This window comes from Gorilla gorilla, chromosome 12 (genome assembly GCF_029281585.2).
Source record: "Gorilla gorilla gorilla isolate KB3781 chromosome 12, NHGRI_mGorGor1-v2.1_pri, whole genome shotgun sequence".
NCBI lineage: Eukaryota > Metazoa > Chordata > Mammalia > Primates > Hominidae > Gorilla > Gorilla gorilla.
In genome coordinates, this window is record NC_073236.2 from 132481538 (window position 1) to 132500725 (window position 19188).

Consider the following 19188-nt stretch of genomic DNA (forward strand, 5'->3'; position numbering starts at 1 on the left):
ACAGCTAGATAGTTTAGAGGAAGGGCTTCTTCCCGGTGTGTTCCGGGAGTGCACTGCTCTAGAGAGAAGGCAGAGGCATGATAGCATGGGCGGTGCTGACGGTGGAGGGGCTGCTGTTATTGTAGACCACAGGATGAACACACAACTGAATCTCTCTGCTCTTTTGTCTTGTGGAAAAATGGTTTGTGAGAAGTCACTCTAGCAAGTAGCCCTCTCCTCTGTATCCCTAGCTTTGGGCAGCTTTTCGTGAGTGTCGTTTTGGGGAGCATGGAGAGCTCATTTGGCAGTAGGAAAACGCCTTCCTGAATCTCACAGGCACCATGTTTCCATTGAAAAGCCACAACGTGCGTGGCCCTGACACCTCAGAAAAGAGGACAGGCTTAGATGGGAATCTGATCTGCTTTGAAGAGGCCAGGAAGCCTTTCCTGCTTACCAGGAAATGCCCACATTCTGAGCATACCATCTTTCCGCCTGGCTCGTTGATTAGCTGCAATATGGGTCTGGTATACATTTTACAAGTGAGATGCATTGATGGGTGGGGTTAAGTATCCCTGGCCAGGAAAGAATGAGAACACACAGCATTGGATTCTCTAGGGTGGCCACTTCGTTGGGGGCAGCACTGACAAACACAGGAGGACACAAGCGCAAAGATGGGCTTGGCTTTTTCTCACAATTTTGCCTCAAGTCAGACTTGTTTGCCTCCTAGGAACTGTTTGCTAGAATAAGAGTGTGAATGTCAGGAAAATACATGTGCCCCCACACACTTCTGTAGAGCACATATGTTGCCAGCTACAGTAAACAAAAGTGCCTTATGCAAGCAGGACTAATGCAAGAAAAAAAAAAAAAAAAAAAGGCTGGGGCAAGTGTGGAAGGATTTAGACTCGAGTCCTGAATTCAAGACCCAAGTCCTTCACTTTGTGCCCTGTGATTATCCTGGATACAAATCTCTTGGTTCATCTGGGCCTAAGTTTTGTTTTGTTTTATTTCATGCATAAAATGAGGAGACTGATAACAATCCCTACCTTGGAGGATGGTTTTAAAGATCAAGGAGCTAATGCAGGGGATCTCAACCTCAATGCTACTGACACTCTGAGCTGAATATTTTCTGTGGAGGTGTGCCTGGGAGTGGCAGGGGTCCCTGGCCTTTCCCCACCAGACGCTAATAGAACTCCCTCCTTCCCTAGTTATAGCAGCCAAAGATGTCTCCAGACTTTGCCAAATGTCCCCTGGAAGAGCAAAATTGGCCCCCGTTGAAAACCACTGATTAAATGTATATACAATTATTTGAAAGTGGAGAGAACTCTCTACACATTTGTTAGGCATGGAGATAAAAATAACAATGAGGAGGTGACAACATTCACATATTCTAAGTGGGTATAGTGGAAGTCGGGCATAAACTGATGCCCAATGTCAAGTTGATGGGGTAGGAAATCAGATTAATTCAGCCTGATATATTATGGCTTGATACTACTGTGAAAATGCCATATTTAATTAAACAAATTCTGTTTCTTTCTTCCTAGTAAAGGGGAGGGGAAAAAAGAAAATGAGTAACACATTAAATTGCAGGATATTAATTATACAGAACTACATATTAACTGTTATGCATCCTAAGGAGCTAATTTTCTTCACACTGTTATTATTATTTGTTACTTGTATAGCACCGTTGATGTAAACAGACTGTTTTAGAAATACGCCCATAAAGTTCACTGCTGTTCCGTGAGTGTGCTGTATAATTATGCATTTACCTTCTAGTAAGCAAGTGAGAAGCACAGCTCACTCACGGCAAAAACCCATTGCAGTCGCATTGATCTGACTTTCTAAAAATCTCTGAGTAGCAGCTACAACATGTTGTGCTGGAAACAGAATTGATATCATCTGAATAAACAAGAGTCTTGAGAAGAAATCTATTTTTGTTATATATTTTTTTTTACATTAAAGAAAAGGGCCAGTCTTTCTCAGAAAGAGTTTCACACCGGGGGTATTTTTCAGAGGAGGGGTATTTTTTGGTTTTCTGTTTTCTCTTCTGTGGGGCTGATCCATCCCTGTCAAGTCTGCAAAGTGTGTTGTGCGTGGGTGGAAAGGCAAACCACACAGAACATGCTCTTTGCCATAGTCAGGTCACCTTCAATACCACATGACGAATTTCTTAAGAAGGGAAAAAAAATGCAACAAAAAGAAAACACACAGACACAAATGATTGAAAAACCAATATGAATTATATGCCAAAAGGTGGCTTCACTTTTTCAGCTCAGATCACCAATGTCAGCAAAACCCTTTCCCACCGTGTGTCAGCCGTGGACAGGTGGAAGATGGAGGGCGGCATGCAGGCCTCTCTGTCATGGAGCAGCTGGGCTGGTGCTGATGAAATCACCATTGATCCACCCCGTAGTATTGACTGTAGATGATTTCTAGCTTAGACACATTTGTAGGCAATCTTTTGAGGAATGGAGTGTAATCACTGTATTGGTCAAAAATATTCACACTTCTTGTTTTTTGTTTTTTGTTTTCTTTTTATTCTGCACATGGCTTGGAGCAATGAACACCTAAGATTCCGGATACATTTCTTAAAAAAGGATATATTGCTTGTATGGCTCAAACAGAACTCCTCATAACAAACAATCTTTCAGTTTCATGAGTAGGGTTGTGGTCCTCAACTTTGACAAGAATGGCAGCCTCACTACTTATTTATTAAAGAAAATGGCTCCAAAATGGAAACTACACATCTCTTGGGCTCCAGAGTCCAGGATGTTATGTAGCTGGTGAACTTCTCAGGCAGATAAACTTATAAGGCTTGAAAAATCTGTTGACTGGTTCCCTTGCAAATTCCAAGAAGTAGATGTATACAGTGATGGGTATTTAGGGAAAAAATGAATATTGAAAATAAGAAAAAAACAATATTTGAATAAATAAGTTCTCATCACACAAATTTTTTTAAAATATCTGTCTTTTCTCCTCACTGAAGATGATGGTTATGGGTGTTTTAGCCTGGAGAAAAACAAAAAAAATCTTTGTCCAAATACATATAAACCTATAAAAGTATGTTTAAATTTCTCTACATATTAAGGATTTTACCTAGTTCTCCAATTAACAATTAGATGATTTTATACATTTTTCAATTCAATCTATTTGTCAGATGTGCTGTATTCTTAACAGGAATGGTCAGTAATTCTCCACCAAGGAGGAAGTCAGATGTGGGGAGGGGTGTGGAGCTGCCATGAGAGAGCAGGTGTTTCTCTGCCCCTCCCCTTAGATGGTGAGGGAGGAGAACCACTGACACAGGAGAAGTCCTGGGGTGCTGTGATCATTGTTATTCTCTAAGGCAGACATTTCACTCAGAGATGAGACTTCAAGGGTGAATTTCCAACACTTGGAACAAATACTTCATGAATTTACCAAAAGCCTGATTACCTCAGATGTAAGTTGAGATGATTTAACACACAGTATTTCAAGAAGTTTATTTTTAGGAAGATAATGGAAAACAAAGTTTATCCAAGCACTATGAGACAATAACTTAGATGAGACATAGAAACGCATTCCAATAGAGCAAATTTAAATAGAAAGGAAGGCGAGTGCCTAGCTGGTAGTTTTATGCCTCATTCTGTGAAAGCAGAGATACAAGTCAGGTTACATGCGAGCCATGTAAAGCTTTCTTTGCTGCGCACCCCTGCCCTTACCTGTGAGCACACGGTATGTGTGTGAGTGCTCTGTCCCAGGCCTGATTCTTACCCTTTGGGGCTCGTGATGCAGCCAGCTCTCCGTGAAGTCCATCTCACATCTCAGTACCCAAGATCAGGCCTCTTTAGAAAATAAAATTTATGTAGGAAATAAACTGTGCTTTTATGTTGTTACAAAACAATAGAAGCGGGACCTTCACCTGCCTTCCCTGTTCTCAGCAGTTTGAGATGACATGTGGGTGCTCACTGTCACCTCTTAGAATCACATGTTACGCCTTTTCCAGGATAGTCCCCAGTGAAAACCTCCCAGACTGTGGAGGGAGCATCTGAGAGCACCATGAGGGCGATGAGACTCAGGTAACGGCAGGGACTAAGGCGAAGGTTCCTAGGGAGGAGACCCAGCAGGGGTGCCTGATCCAGACTGGGGGATCTGGAGTACAGGGTTTTGTCATGAAGAAAGCAATTTTAATCAGGAAACAGCTAGTTTGGTGAGAGTGAATTGGGGAGGCAGAGAGTTCTGGGCAGATAGAACTGTAGGTGATAGATTCGGAAGCCAGAGACCCTGGAACATTCCAGGAGCTTGAAAAATTTCTGTGTGGGTCCAGTTAGAGTAAGGGGTGGTCGCGAGGTGGGACCCAGCATGCTTAGGCGGGGAGATGCTGTTAATGGAAGGCTCTATTAATGATGGGTGGGGCGAGAGGATTATGAAGGAGTCAATACTAACTTCTAAGGACCTTGCAATACCCACGCAAATTTGCATTTTATTCCTAAAGGTATTCCTGTAGAGAAAAGAAAGATCGGCCTGGCACGGAGGCTCACGCCTGTAATCCCAACACTTTGGGAGGCTGAGGGGGGAGGACCAGGAAGTTAGGAGATCGAAGCCATCCTGGCTGACACAGTGAAACTCCGTCTCCACTAAAAAAAAAAAATACAAAAAATTAGCCGGGCGTGGTGGCGGGCGCCTGTAGTCCCAGCTACTACGGGGGCGGAAGCAGGAGAATGGCGAGAATCTGGGAGGCGGAGCTTGCAGTGAGCCGAGATCGCGTCACTGCACACCAGCCTGGGGGACAGAACGAGACCCTGTCTCAGTAAATAAATAAATAAATAAATAAATAAATAAATAAATAAATAAATAAAGAAAGAAAGAAAGAAAGAAAGAAAAAAAAGAGGAAAGATCCAGGAGACAAAAAATGGAATCCTGTCCGAGGAAGGGTACCTTTGCCACAACAGTGAGCCCTGGGCAGGTAGTTTGTCCCATGACTTCTCTTTAGAGGCCCGGATGCTGTTTTATGCTGGGCAGACAAATAGGTTTAATGGAGAGATTTTAATTAATAAACCTAATAAATGAAAAGACAACATTAAAAAGAAGAAAAATGCTTGGTGGTTTCTGATTTAGGTCTAGAGAGGACTTTAATACATCACTATGATTTTTTTTTTCTTTTTAGCCTTATACATATTTTTCCCTATAAAATCTAACTATGTGTCTAAAGTTAGCAGGGAATTATAAAAAGAGAAAAAAAGTCATTCTTCATTCTCTCAGTCTAATTTAACAAATGCTTATGAGTTAATGAATTTTCTTCAAACCTTTTCCCCTTAGGAGTGAGTGTCTTACCACATTTGTACTCATATTATATACACAGTTTAAACCCAGTTTTTCATATAACATTATGTCATAGACATTTTTCTTATTATTGGAGTCCATAGCCATCATTTTAAGTAAAAAGATAATAATTCATCAAGAAAGTACACTATATCATATCTATTCTCCTATTCTTAAGTTATGATCACCTTTTTGCTACATAAAGGATCTATTTTTGTGGGTCTTCCCAAGAGTTTTGAATTATGCCTTTGGGAATTGATTCCAAGACCTGTAATTTCCATTGAATGTGTATCAATGTACTTACATGTCTTTTTCTTCATATTACCAAAATGTTTTCCAAATGGATTATACCAATCTACACTCAGACTATCTGCTCCAGAGAAAAATAGCCTTCTGGGGAACTTGTGGGGACTTCTCATCCACACTCCATGCTCTACGTTGTATCATCCTTCTTGGCTGTGAAGAGAAGTCTGAGCAAGGCAAATGCTATGGAAGCCCACCAGATGGACACGTATATGAATAGAGTTTGCTTCTGGCCACATTTTCACCTTTAGGAATTGTCAGGATGCAGTTCTCTATGGTGTCTCTGCATCTCAGACTACATTTATCTAGCAGCATTAGAAGCTAGTGTCTCCCTTAAGGGCAACGGGCGGACTTGTTTTGTGATCAAGATAATAAGGATAGTGTCTCCTTCAGAAACAAAGTTTGGGCAGGTTTGCTAGCAGCCCCATTAAGGTTAGGGGTTTGGCACCCCATGTTCCTCAGCTGTGATGCAGACCCCATTGTACATGGCAATCACCTGGGCCTACCTTGGGGACATATGGAACCGATGCAACAAGAAGCTCATGCTGCCTGTTGTGCTGTGACTAATAGGCTGTCTAGATCCATTCCCCACCCATGGAATCTACAGAAGGGTGGCTAGACAGCCCAGAAGCTGCAGGGGCTGCTGCTCCTGAGGGATTCCTTAACCATGAGACGACAGGTTGTGGAAGTATGGACCGACAATGTCTGGGCAGAAGAGGCTGCAACCAAGGGCAGAAATGTGCCTGGCTTCTGGTACAAACTACAGCACCTATTATTTATTGTGTTAATTTTCTGAAGGCCTATGTAGCAACTACTCCTGTTTGCTTGTAGAAGACCTGAGATCCAGGAGTCAGATACACTCAGATGCAACTGCCGGTTTCAGTGGTTACTCCTTCCACGACCCTGAGCATGGTACTCTCTATGCCTCAGTTCCCATGTATGAAACAGAAATTGTAAGAGAATCTCACAAATTTGTTTAATGAGATGATATAGTGAAGTGCATGGCATTGTGAACTGGCTCATAGCATATACTGAAAATATGTTACCTAGTACTTCTTTGCCGCTTGATTATAAGATTTGAACAGCTTTTCATTCTCCAAAGACCAGATAATTTGGTATACAGAAAAATCTTAATTGGTAATCAAATCCAGCCTTATAATTTTACTGATTGAAAAAAGGAATGCAGTGACTTGCCTTCTGCTAAAATGGACACCAAGTTAGTACCGGGCAGTATTGGCATAGATACCTCCTCAGTATCAGCTCAACTCCCTCTCTACTGGAACTTCAATTCACCATGTAGTAATCGAGACAGAGTGAAGTGTTCTATAGATAGGAAGTAAAGAGAGACAAGATGGAATTAAGTTTAAAAACACATAGAGAAGCTAAGGATTGCCACAGGACCACTCTTAAAACTAGACAGACAGAGGCTGGGTGCGGTGGCTCACACCTGTAATCCTAGCACTTTGGGAAGCAAAGGCAGGCAGATCACTTGAGGTCAGGGGCTCGAGACCAGCCTTGCCGACATGGAGAAGCCCCTTCTCTACTAAAAATACAAAAAATAGCCAGGTGTGGTGGCATGCACCTGTAGTCACCACTACTTGGGAGGCTGAGGAAGGAGAATCACTTCAACCTATGGGGCAGAGGTTGCAGTGAGCTGAGATCGAGCCACTGCACTCCAGCCTGGGTGACAGACAGACGGAAACTCTGTCTTAAAAAAAATAAAAATAGACAGGAAGCAATTTGAAGTATTACTGAGATAATATTTCTGATAGAAAACAAAGGCTTCAAATTCTATGGACTAAGAGTAAAATAGCTTATTTAGAAAGGTGGTTCTCAGGTTCTCATTCTGAGACAATTCACTTTTGCTATTACAGGTAAAACTAAATTTGAATGTTGCCTACTAAAATCACATAACATGAAAAGTTGCAATAGGATAGAAGACATACACAAAAGCAGAAACATGTTATTAAAAGAAGATATGCAAACTCAAAAGTAAAATAGCATAAATTCATAAATGTTGAGTAGAACACATCTCACAACTGTCTGTACCCACAGTTGCATTGTTGTACAAGTCATAAATTATTTCCTAAGCTAATGATTAGGAAAGCCTTATGCAAGCTATAAATCCATCAAAACATGTAAATTAATATAATAATGTAAAGTAATATGATTAATATTATAAATAATACTGCATAAGCATTTTCTTAGGCTAGAATATGCTCTGGTAATAACACCTATGTCTTAGAAGGTTGATACAATAATGGTTTGCATTTCTTAGTCATGAAAATTCCACTGCAGTTCTTGGCAATTTTTCAGGGTAGCCCTCCACGTAGTAATTCAATGATTCTTATCGCTCTGATCTAGTGCATCTACCACTTCAACGTGAGACATCCTTGATCACCATGACAGGGGAAGACAGCTTGAAGTTTGCAGCCGATCTTGTATATGTTGGCCCCAAATAAGCATACTTTGCTTACATCCACAGCCTAGGGCAACAGCTAACTAGTCAAGAAGAGTGGGAAATAGGACAGACAAACTGAGTGCTTGGGGGATCCCCATTCTCATGAATAAAATTGTTAAATTATTGTCTGTGGATGATATTTCTTCTAAGAAAGCACCTAACTGCGCAACGAATTTGGAAAGAGATTCGTGCAAACATTCCTTAAAATTTAGATGAAAAGTGGTGCTTGGTGTGATAAAGGCTTAATTACCAACAAAATTCAAATCTCAAAACACGTCATTTCATAGAATTAATAAGCAAGGTTTTTACTCTGTTGTGAAAGTTAGTGTGGTTTTAAAAATGAGGGCTTATAAACTGGTTAAATAAAACATAAAAGATTCTTCTATCAAAACACTATACAAACCCTAAGAATAATGCAATAGAGCTGTATGGGCTGATATGGTAAAAGCAATGCACAGCAAAATATGGGAAGAGTGTGATTCCATTTCTGTGCATGCATTCTTGTGTACACACATGCATGCTTGGTCTTCATTTTCCAGGATCTCTTGCAGTTAGGTGTGTCCATGTAACAGAGTTCTAGCCCATAAACTATGAGCAAAATAGCTGTATACTGTTTTACAGATTCCAGCTTGGCCCATAAGCTCTGCTCTAGCCATCTTCCACGAGTTTCTCTTCTACCTGGGCTTCTACTCAATATGAAAAAAGCTGGGCCAGGCACAGTGGCTCATGCCTGGAATCCCAGCACTTTGGGAGGCCAAGGAGGATCACAAGTTCAGGAGATCGAGACCATCCTGGCTAACACGGTGAAACCCCATCTCTAATAAAAATACAAAAATTAGCTGGACATGGTGGTATGTGCCTGTGGTCCCAGAGGCTGAGGCAGAAGAATCGCTTGAACCCACGAGGCGAAGGTTGCAGTGAGCAGAGATCGCACCACTGCACTCCAGCCTGGGCAACAGAGCAAGACTCTGTCTCAAGAAAAAAAAAATAGGAAGAAAAGAAAAGAAAAGAAAAAAACTGCACCTTGCATCCCTGCTTGGAAGAGGGATGCCCACCAACAGGAACACCTCTTTTATACCTTATGTGAGTAAGAAATTAAGCTCTAGTACCCTTCAGCCTTTATGCATATTAAAGTTTCCCTGTTCTACAGCTATCTTACTTGGACTAAAAGAAATTAAAGTCTGTAGTTGCTCCATGAGGGAGTGAGATGGAGGATAGTGGTGGCACTAAGTGCCCTTTAATTGTTGAATTAAGATCTTCAAAAATCAAAGATTAAAAAGGAAATAAAACAAAACACTGATCGTGTTATACACTTGCTTATTTGCACTTATCTCTTTCTGCTAAATATTTAATATTGAAGAGAAAACAAAAGAAATCATTTAGTTGACAAGCACGTGTGTCAATTATATAACCAATATTTTAACTTAAGCAGTTGGAGCCTCAGCTTCACCACTTGAAAGCAAGGTCTTTTAGCTTAGTGACAACTACAGTATCTTTCATAAAATGTCTTTAATTATAGGTTTCACATAGGCATGTGGGGGAATGATCATCAAACTCACAGTCAAACACAGGCATCTTGAGAAAGGAAAAGTTCAGTGCTGATAAACAATATTACTTGAAACAAGGAGAGGTGAAAATGTTAGCTTCCTTTAACTTAGAGACATAGGGCAATAAAAAAATACCATTTTGGGGTTTTGAAAGAGTGTGTTTGTGTGTGTGTTTTTGTGTGTGTGTGAAATACACATAAAACAGAGACTCTAATGATTACAAAAAAAAAAGAAAACTAGAGTATATAAAAACAAACAATGAATGTGAAATGTTTCTTAAAATGCTAATTAAAAAGAAGGAAAAGCAGCTGCCTGACCACAGCATAATGGTGTAAACACACACACACACACACACAACTTGTAAAATTCCATACTTTCATTCTCTCTGGTGAAATTATATCTGATTTAGAACTCCAAAATTATTCTTATTGTAACAATCTCCTTTGTTTATCATTGCCTATTGAGAAAACTTTCATCACTTTAAACAAACCAATAAATCCCACTGATGCTGCTGAACCACAACAAGCTGTGTTGAAAGTTTGGCACGAGGAAGTGTCACATTACCTACGCTCCAGTCTGTTGTCAGCTCCTCTCCTCATCAATGGTTGTACAAATAATCCTTTATCCAAAAAAGCTTTTATTTCTGGGATAAACCATGAAAGGAGTGCTATGATACATGTATCCCTAGTGCCAATTCTCTTTTGAATATTCTAGATTCCCTCAGCATGTATTCTCAGCCATGGTTCTCCTTCAATATTCTTACCTTTAAAAATTTTCACCCTCTTCCCATCTCCTCCTGTTTTTTGACAAGGTGGGTATATGATAGAGCTTTGTATTAGTCTGTTTTCATGCTGCTAATAAAGACATACCCTAGACTAGGTAACTTATAAAGGAAAGAGTTTTTGGTTTTTTGTTTGTTTGTTTTGTTTTGTTTGAGACAGAGTCTTGCTCTGTCGCCCAGGCTGGAGTACAGTGGCACAATCTCAGCTCACTGCAAGCTCCGTGTAAAGGAAAGAGTTTTAACTGACTCACAGTTCCACATGGCTGGGGAGGCCTCACAATCATGGCAGAAGAGCAAGGTACGTCCTACATGGTGGTAGGCAAGAAGCTTGGGTAGGGGAATTCCCATTTATAAAACCATCAGATCTTGTGAGACTTAATCACTACCATGAGAACAGTATGGGGGAAATTGCCCCCATGATTCAATTATCTCCACCTAGCACCACCCTTCCTACATGAGGATTATTACAATTCAAGGTGAGATTTGGATGGGGACACAGCCAAACCATATCAAGCTTAGAGAATCAGACACTTGGCAAAGAATCTTTATAACCCTAGTAAGACCTACCATGCATTGAAAGCCAACTGTTGAAACAATGAGTAAAGCCCATTGCTTATATTACCTCTGCTCCTTATGTACTACTGTATGAAATGGGTATCTCTACCTGTTTCTCAGGTAAGGGAGGAAGTTGGGGCTAAGATGGGTCAAATAGGTTGCACCTGGTTTTACACCTAATCAAGATCAGAGCTGGGAGGTAAACCCAGGTCTACTTTAAATACCATTTTCATTCCAGGAGGAAAGATATCCATTCACTTATTTATTTAATCATTCAGAGAGTATTTGGGATCCTACACTGAAGGGTGTTTTGTGATAAATTCAAAGTCAGAATTTCTTTCCAACACTCATTCTGCAGTTAAGATGGGACACAATGATTGAAAACAGGAGAACGTGCTATACTTCCCCATGCTTCAGCCCTAGGCACAAAGGTCTTCTTATAGACAGAGCTCCACTGGCTCAAATGACCCATGAACACAGGAAAAGGAATACAGTGCAGTGAGCTAATCCCAGACTGATCTTATATATCCATCCTATGTCTGAACCACTTAATTTTTTTACTCAAATAAATCAACAGAGTGCAGAGTCAGCCTTCTGTGGGCATCTCTAGAGTAATTAGAATAGGTTCTAAAGGCTCTCTTTGTCTAACTTGGTGTGGAGGCATTGCTGACACTTTACCGTGTGATAACGGGCAAGTGACAGCCACAGACTCATCAGTTCACACATCCCTCACCTGGTATTTCTAAAGCCGTTGTACTTTTTTCTCCTATTTTTTAAAGAAATGTTTTATCATAAGAAATTTGGCGTGTTCAGCTTTTAAAATTTTTTTCTTATGCATTTGTCCAGAATGAAATCCCTTGACATTATCACATTTGTCCCAGACACAGCTTTTGGACAAAATAGCCTTTTACAGATCAGTCAGAGGAATATTCATTGAGCAGTAAGTGAATTACAGTCAGTCGAAGCTTGCATAAATTACAGCTTCTGAGTGAAGGAAATAAGAAATACATGATGAAAGCCGAGGCACATCAAGAAGCCCATCACCTAAGATTATTGTATCTCATGACATATTCCCCTAAGCATGCTTCTCTTGGCTTCCCCTGTGCCATAACATGTATTCTATGAGAAAATTATAATAATTCTTGATTCCTCATGCTCACCTCCACATTTCACTGGTCAAATAATGTTGAACATTTTAATTCCCAAAATTGCCTTCAATACATCCTTTCAATGCACTATCTCTCAACAGGGCAATCGAATTTTATTCTCCACCTACCCCAACATATGCATACACATTCGTCTCTATTGTCTTTGTGGTCAGCCCTTCACCGTTGTATTGGCAGAAGAATCTTCTACGTGACAAACTAATTGAATCACTGCCTTGGTCAAAGTCCTTTAGTAATTCCAAATTGATCAAAGCATAAAATCCCCAAAAGTGAAAAAATGTCCTCACATTCTGTTCAAACTATCCTTCCATCCTTATTCCCAGAACGTTAATGTTTTAAAGAAACCAAGCTGCTCGCTCTTTCTAAAGCACATCCTGTCCTTTCACTTGGCTTAACCTAAACGGACCAGACAGAATGCTCTTCTTTCTCTTCCCCACCTGCCTGAATCTGGAACTTTTTTCTGTTTTCTCAGGTTGAGTTAGTTCTGCCCACCTTTGAGTATCAACACTTGACATATGCCAACCATGAATGGTCCTGACACCCTGATGGGAATGACTCTCCTGTTTGCTTCACTCACAAAAAAATGAGCTCTTCCATTTAAAGGGCCATTTCACTTTCAGTTGTTATTGAAATATTTCATTAAAAATATTTTTGAATGAATGGATGGATGAATCTTGAAAAAGTTTGATTAAAATATGGTGCCAGCAGTCAGCAGTAGTTACGTTAGTTGGGGAGTGAGTCAGAGTATTGAAGGTCTCTTCCACACAGTCCCCACATAGTGGTCTTCCTGGCCTTGACCAGGCCTCCCACCATCAAGGGGAAATTCTGCCATTTCTTCATCATCATTTTCTTATCTGCAGGCCCTAGTGTCTAATGACATCAGATGAACCAGATGCTTAGTTTCGCCAGTGATGTTTTTGTCCTTTCTTGAACAAAAAGTTGTATAATGTTACTTAATCATATATGATTTTTTAAAAAATCATATAATGTTACTTAATATACATTCTTTGTGATGGGACAAAAATGGCAACTTTATTAGAGGAAGAGTTAATGTAAAAACCAACAATCTATTCTAGTTGCAATCCTCATTCAAAAATTCAAATCAGCTGATAAAATTGACATAAATTTTCAGATGTAAAACAAAGACATCTTCATCCTCTTAGTCTCGAGACAGATATCAATCACCCGGAAAATTTTCTCTGACTCCTAGATTTGGGAGGAACTCACTGCTATGAATTTTCCCAGCACCCTGTGCTTACCATGCCACTCATAATAGCGGTAGCTATTTATTTCTCGTCATCCTTCCATACCTATCTAGGAACTCCTTGGGAGAGGGACAGGATCTTCCTAACCACTGTATTCCTCATGCCTAGTACAGTGGTGGCACCCAGCAGAATTTCAGTAATAGGATATAATGAAAGAACAAATGAATAGAGTTTGCTGGTAGAAAACAAGGCTAATTTTCAAACTTTCCCTACTGACATGAAGAAGAAGGTATTTTCTTTAGCACTAACATGGCTTTTTTTAGCACTCTCCAGCACTAAAGTGGAAATATGACAATGTACAGTTCACAGGAAGTAGATATTTCACACTATGATTAGTCCTTTTGGGTTGTTGACTGAACCAATCTTAGGACTTTAAAAGTCATAGGAATGCTGTAACCCTACAACCATGAGTTCATGGCTGGCTGATTAGGCTCCTGAGACTAAAGCAACAGACACACAATCAAACCTCCTACTCTTACTGCCTAAATTTTATTTATTATTTTTATTTATTTATTTATTTATTTATTTATTATTTTTTGAAACAGGGTCTCGCTCTGTCGCCCAGGCTGGAGTGCAATGGTGTGATCTCGGCTCACTGCAACCTCTGCCTCCTGGGTTCAAACAAGTCTCCTGTTTTAGCCTCCTGAGTAGCTGGGATTAAAGGCAGCTGCCACCACGCCTGGCTAATTTTTGTATTTTTAGCAGACACGGGGTTTCACCATGTTGGCCAGGCTGGTATTGAACTCCTGACTTCAGGTGATCCACACACCTCACCCTCCCAAAGTGCTGGAATTACAGGTGTGAGAAAACATAAATGAAAACTGCAGTAAAGTAAACAAAGCAAAAGTGACAATAAGGAGCTGAAGGCAGCTGAGAGTTGAAAGTGTCCTGCAAAAGTCTCAAACGTTGCCGTTTTACTCAGAGAACTCTCTAGAGCGCTGGTCTAAGGTCCAGACAGACATGGTATTATCTGACTTTCTGTTCCCAAATCCCATCTGATTACGTTGCGGCCTCTGTTCTTTATCTGCTTCCCAGCCTATATGGGTTTAGTGAAGGACTGGCTCCCTGAAAACCCATCAGTCCAGATAGTGCCTTTCCGGGGAACCTCTTTCCTCCCAGGCTTGCACAGTGTATTTCAGCGGGGATGCCTCCTGATGACTCCCTCTGGCTGGTTCTGCTACATTCGCTCACTAACCTTTAGATACTCATTCATTATTAATGCAAAAGTGAGTGGTCATTGCCGAGTTGCAGTGGAAAGTCATAGTTAACTTTCAATGCCACCTTCCTCTATTCCTGAAAGAGCCCTGTATAGCCATGAGATGCTATTAGAATTTAGACAGGATGTTATAAGCTGAAAGAATATCAAAGGAAAAGCATTTGCCTGCCTTCCAACCTCTCGTAGCAATGATTAGAACACATTAAGGATTCTTTTCATTCTAGTAAGTATTTTTCTAGGTTTGCTCGAAGACCTAAATCAAGTTAGGGTAGGTTTTCGTAAGTGCCCGTGGTTTGGGCTGAAACCGAAAACTGATTCAAATGATGCAACTATTATGAAAGTTTTTCTGTAATAAAGTAATCATAAAATTGAAATTATGAAATGACTAGTGTTCACTGCCTTTCCATTTTCCAAGTAATTATCTGACGCTTCTGGGGTTTAGCAGATTTTTCTGCTAAATTTTTATTAAGGTGAAAAAAGAAACATTTGTAAATAGCACCAAAAGTAGGATGTATTAAAAAGATACAGAGATGCTCAAAAGGCACTGAAATAAACTCTGTTTAATTTCTACTGGGGTCTTGCAAGCTTTTGGACACCCGAGTCAAATATTAAAACAACATTAGGGATTTTGTCTTAAGTTCAGAAACCCCCATCATCTCAGCAAAACATTTAAATTCTATTTTGGCCTTTGTTAGAGTTGGAGCATCATCAAACAGTACTTTTTCTAATCTGACATTTTAGAGGTTGGCAAATAATGACCATGAGCCACATTCAGCCCACTGTCTGTTTTTCTAAATACAGTTTTATTGGAGCACAACCACACCCATTTGTTTATGTCTTATCTGTGGCTGCTTTTCACACCTCAATGGCAGAGTTGAGTAGTTGCAACAGAGACCATATGGCCTGTGGAGCTGAAAATGTTTACTATCTGGCCCTTTACAGAAGAAGTTTGACAATGCCTGCTTTAAATAAAATATGCATTCTATTAGCTGGAGCTAGGCTTTTACAGATTATTAAAATATAACTAAATCCAATCCTTAACTTTCTGAGCTGCCATTACTCCCAAATATATTCCATTTGTGGCTGATAAAAACAATGTTTTTTTATTTTCTTTACCTCTCAAAAAATGCACTGAAGAAAACCTAACATATCAGAAGACCTGTCTATGGAAAAATAGGGGGAAAAGTCTCCTAAGAACAACCTCAGAGGGTTTTGAGAAGAGCAAACATCGCCCAATTTGTTCCCAACCAGTCCCATTTCTGTTGGTAAAATAAGCTCACAGCTTCAGTCATTACTCTTTAGGCCAGCAAGATCAAAAATGTGTTTATGTGAATGTGCCAGGGAAGGAGACAAAAAGCAGAGGTTCTCCACCATGGCTGCATATTGGAAGCACCTGGGAGATGAAGACAGTTCGAAAGCCAAGTCCCTCCCCAGACCAATTAAATCAGAGTATGTGGAAATGTGGCCAGGGCAGCAGAATGTTTTCAAATTCCCCAGGTGGTTCTCCATTGCAAATAGAACTGAGAGTCGCTGGGTTCCAGTAAGGAAGGGTGCTATATGGAACAAGGACGTCACTTAAATTTGGGGGTTTTCCTTTCCACCTGTAAAATGAGAGGGTTGAAATGAAGTTCTCTGAGGTCATTCCCGTCTGTGATTATAAGTGCAGTTCAATTGAATTAAGTTAATTTCCCCAAAAGAGGAAGCATGGAGCATTTTGATACCTTCTGTTATGAAGAAATATGTGGAATGGAAAGTGTTCAGAGCACAAATGGGTTCACTGCAGTGGGAACATGGGAAAGAAGGCTTGACAGTATTTCTGCTACTACTCTGTGGTTCAATACTGCAGAAAGAAGAGAAGCCAGAACTTCTCTGGGACCTGTGTCAGACGCATGCTGTTACTCCTGCTGGCCTTTGCAGGCACCTCCAGTTCTGGTGGTTCACTTTTAGTTAACAGACAATAACCAAACACATGGTCTGAGGCTCACTCTGTGCAGAGAGAGGGTGAAGCTTCTCAAGGGTGAATATTTTCTCTAGAGGAAAACAATGGTGGGATAGATTCTGGTTCTGCTGCTTACCAGCTGTGAAAGATGGGATTTATTCATTCTCTCTAGACATCAGTTTTCTCATCTGCACAATAAGAGTAATAATCATCTCTCTATTCTGGTATCCTACAGAGGATTAAATAAAATAATGCATCAGAAGGCTTGCAAAGTGTCCACCACAATGTAGGCTAAACAAAGGGTATATCATCATTACAATCATTTTCATTATTATTACTGTAATCATCATGATGTATTGGCAACACACAAGTGAACCAAAGGTACTGGCTACCAGTGATTTTCAATTTGTGGTTACAAATGACACCTAACAGGGCTGACTTTGTTAATATTTGAGGGGCTTTATAATAGTAAGATGGGAAGGTGTCTTTCTGTATAAAATACTTCAGACATTACAAGGGAGCCAGGCATGGTGGCTCCCGCCTGTAATCCCAGCACTTTGGGAGGCCAAGGCAGGTGGATCACTTGTGGTCAGGAGTTTGAGACCAGCCTGGCCAACATGGTGAAATCCCATCTCCAAAAACACAAAAATTAGCCAGGCGTGCTGGTGCATGCCTGTAGTCCAAGCTACTGGGGAGGCTGAGGCAGAAGAATCACTTGAACCCAGGAGGCGGAGGTTGCAGTGAGCTGACATCACGCCACTGCACTCTGGGTAAAGGAGTAAACTCCATCTCAAAACAAAACAAAACAACAGCAACAGCAACAACAAGGCTAGCAAAGGGCAGCATGTATGACAGGCAGGATGCACACTAACTCCCATTCCCTCCCCCACTGCAGAATGTACAGCATCACATGTGCAGATGGTTATCACACAAGTGTGTGTCCATAAGCAATCTAGGGTGTATTTTGAATGCTTTTTAAGCTTCCTATGAATAGTAGCATATTAAATGGATACTGGTGAAACCTGGATTTTTGCTCAACATTATGGTTTTGAGATTTATCCATATCAACACACGCCAGGCAAGCCCACAGGTTCTAACTGCTATATTCTATGTCACTTTATGATTTTGCCATGATTTATTTATCCTTTCTTATGTGGCTGAATATTTGAATCATTTCCATTATTCTGTATTACAAAAAAAGAAATGTTGCAATGTCCATTTTACATGTTTCCTTGTGTACAAGTGTGGGAGTCTCCTAGGGTGTTTACTGAGGAGATTTATCACACAGAATACGCCCATCTTTAAATTCTCAGTCTCCTTTCCGGGCTCATTGTTATCTCCTGGATTTTGTAAGTATCGGTGTGCCCCACAGCTCAGTTCTTGCATCTCTTCTCTTCTCCACCTGCATTTAGGTAATACCACCTGGTTCCATGTCTTTAAATACCACCCAGGATTACTGTCTCCAGTCTGGACATAATTCCTGAAGTCTGGGTTCATACATCAACTTGCTTACTTAGTATCTTTGTAGATATCTAAAGGGACATATGACGGACATTGTAAATGCTCACCAGTGGGGTTTCTCTTCCAGGCACACAGACTGCATTTCTCATCGCACTTTCACCAACATGGGAGAATGTGACTACTTCTGTTGAAAAAAAATAAGAATGTACCACTTGTCTTTGGTTCCCTGGGAAACTGAGTCACAGATTTGGTATGGGAGGTTATTGGGCCAGCCCTTCAGGAATTCACCTGTAGGGGAGTTAGAGGTGGAGATCTGGGCAGAGGGAAGACTTGAACTGAACTGTGATTCATTTCCAGCAGAGCCTTAGCTGATCCCACAAGGGCCCTGGAGGTGAAATCGCATCTCAGAATTGTTCCAGATGGAGGCATGAGCTGTGTCTTTGTCCTCCCATGTCAGCCATCATTAGAAGTGGGCTGCTTCTAGGGAGAGGACATTTCCTTGTGCTAGATGGCTTTCTTTATCTGAGAAATTTATGGGGAGGGATGTCCCGGGGAGCCACCCGACACTTCAACAACAGGGATAATAAATACCTCAGACCTCAGGGGGAGTGATGAGCAACACACCCCCACATCCACTGCACACTCCTAAGCTGAGGTGGTAAAAAAGAGCCTGCTCAGTTTTCAATCTTGTACTTCGTTCAGCAATGAGTGTGAAGACCGTGAATGGCCCCCATCTCAAATCCTTCAAGGAGCTACGAGGGCTTAAGTCATCTGAACCTGTATCACTTCTCCAAGCTCACCTTGAACCATTCATACTTATCGTTCTCCAGTAGAGAATGACCCCCCACTCCGCTCAGCTGTTCACTAATTCCTTCACTTCTTTCAAGGCACTGCTCAGATGTCATCTCATTGTTATGAGCCCTTCTCTGATCACCATCTATTTCAAAAAATATATGTGAATAAATTTATTTTTTAAATTATTTTCCAGAGCATTCACGTCATCATAAGACACATTACAAATTTATTTTTAAACAAATAAAAGACTAGCCCCATCTAAGCATAACTGTCTGCACTTCTCACCTGCTGCAACTGGAATAGCCACTGCATTCAATAAATGTTTGTTGAATAAATGAATTGAATATAGTAGGCATTAGTGTTAATGGTTTGGGGATTCTTTTGAATTTTCTATTAAAATATGTTATTTGCATATAATAGCAATT

At 40.6% G+C, this 19188-nt stretch overlaps 1 protein-coding gene across 4 annotated transcripts in view; it reads right to left on the reverse strand.

Moving 5' to 3' along the window:
• Positions 1-1903: 1903 nt before the first annotated feature.
• The window catches only part of RNF144A (ring finger protein 144A), a 535340-nt gene continuing 518055 nt past the window's right edge, over positions 1904-19188 (reverse strand). The window contains exons 14-19 of one of the 4 annotated variants that reach the window (XR_008677175.2): positions 18257-18905; positions 18076-18152; positions 6824-6900; positions 5579-5730; positions 4891-4966; positions 4601-4734 (exon numbers count right to left, since the gene is read on the reverse strand). The gene's annotated coding sequence lies outside the window, so the exon portion shown is untranslated. Of the gene's footprint in view, positions 3798-4600; positions 4735-4890; positions 5731-6823; positions 6901-16643; positions 16737-18075; positions 18153-18256; positions 18906-19188 lie in introns of those variants that run through there. The other 3 variants (XR_008677176.2, XR_008677172.2, XR_010130072.1) reach the window with 3 other exon arrangements.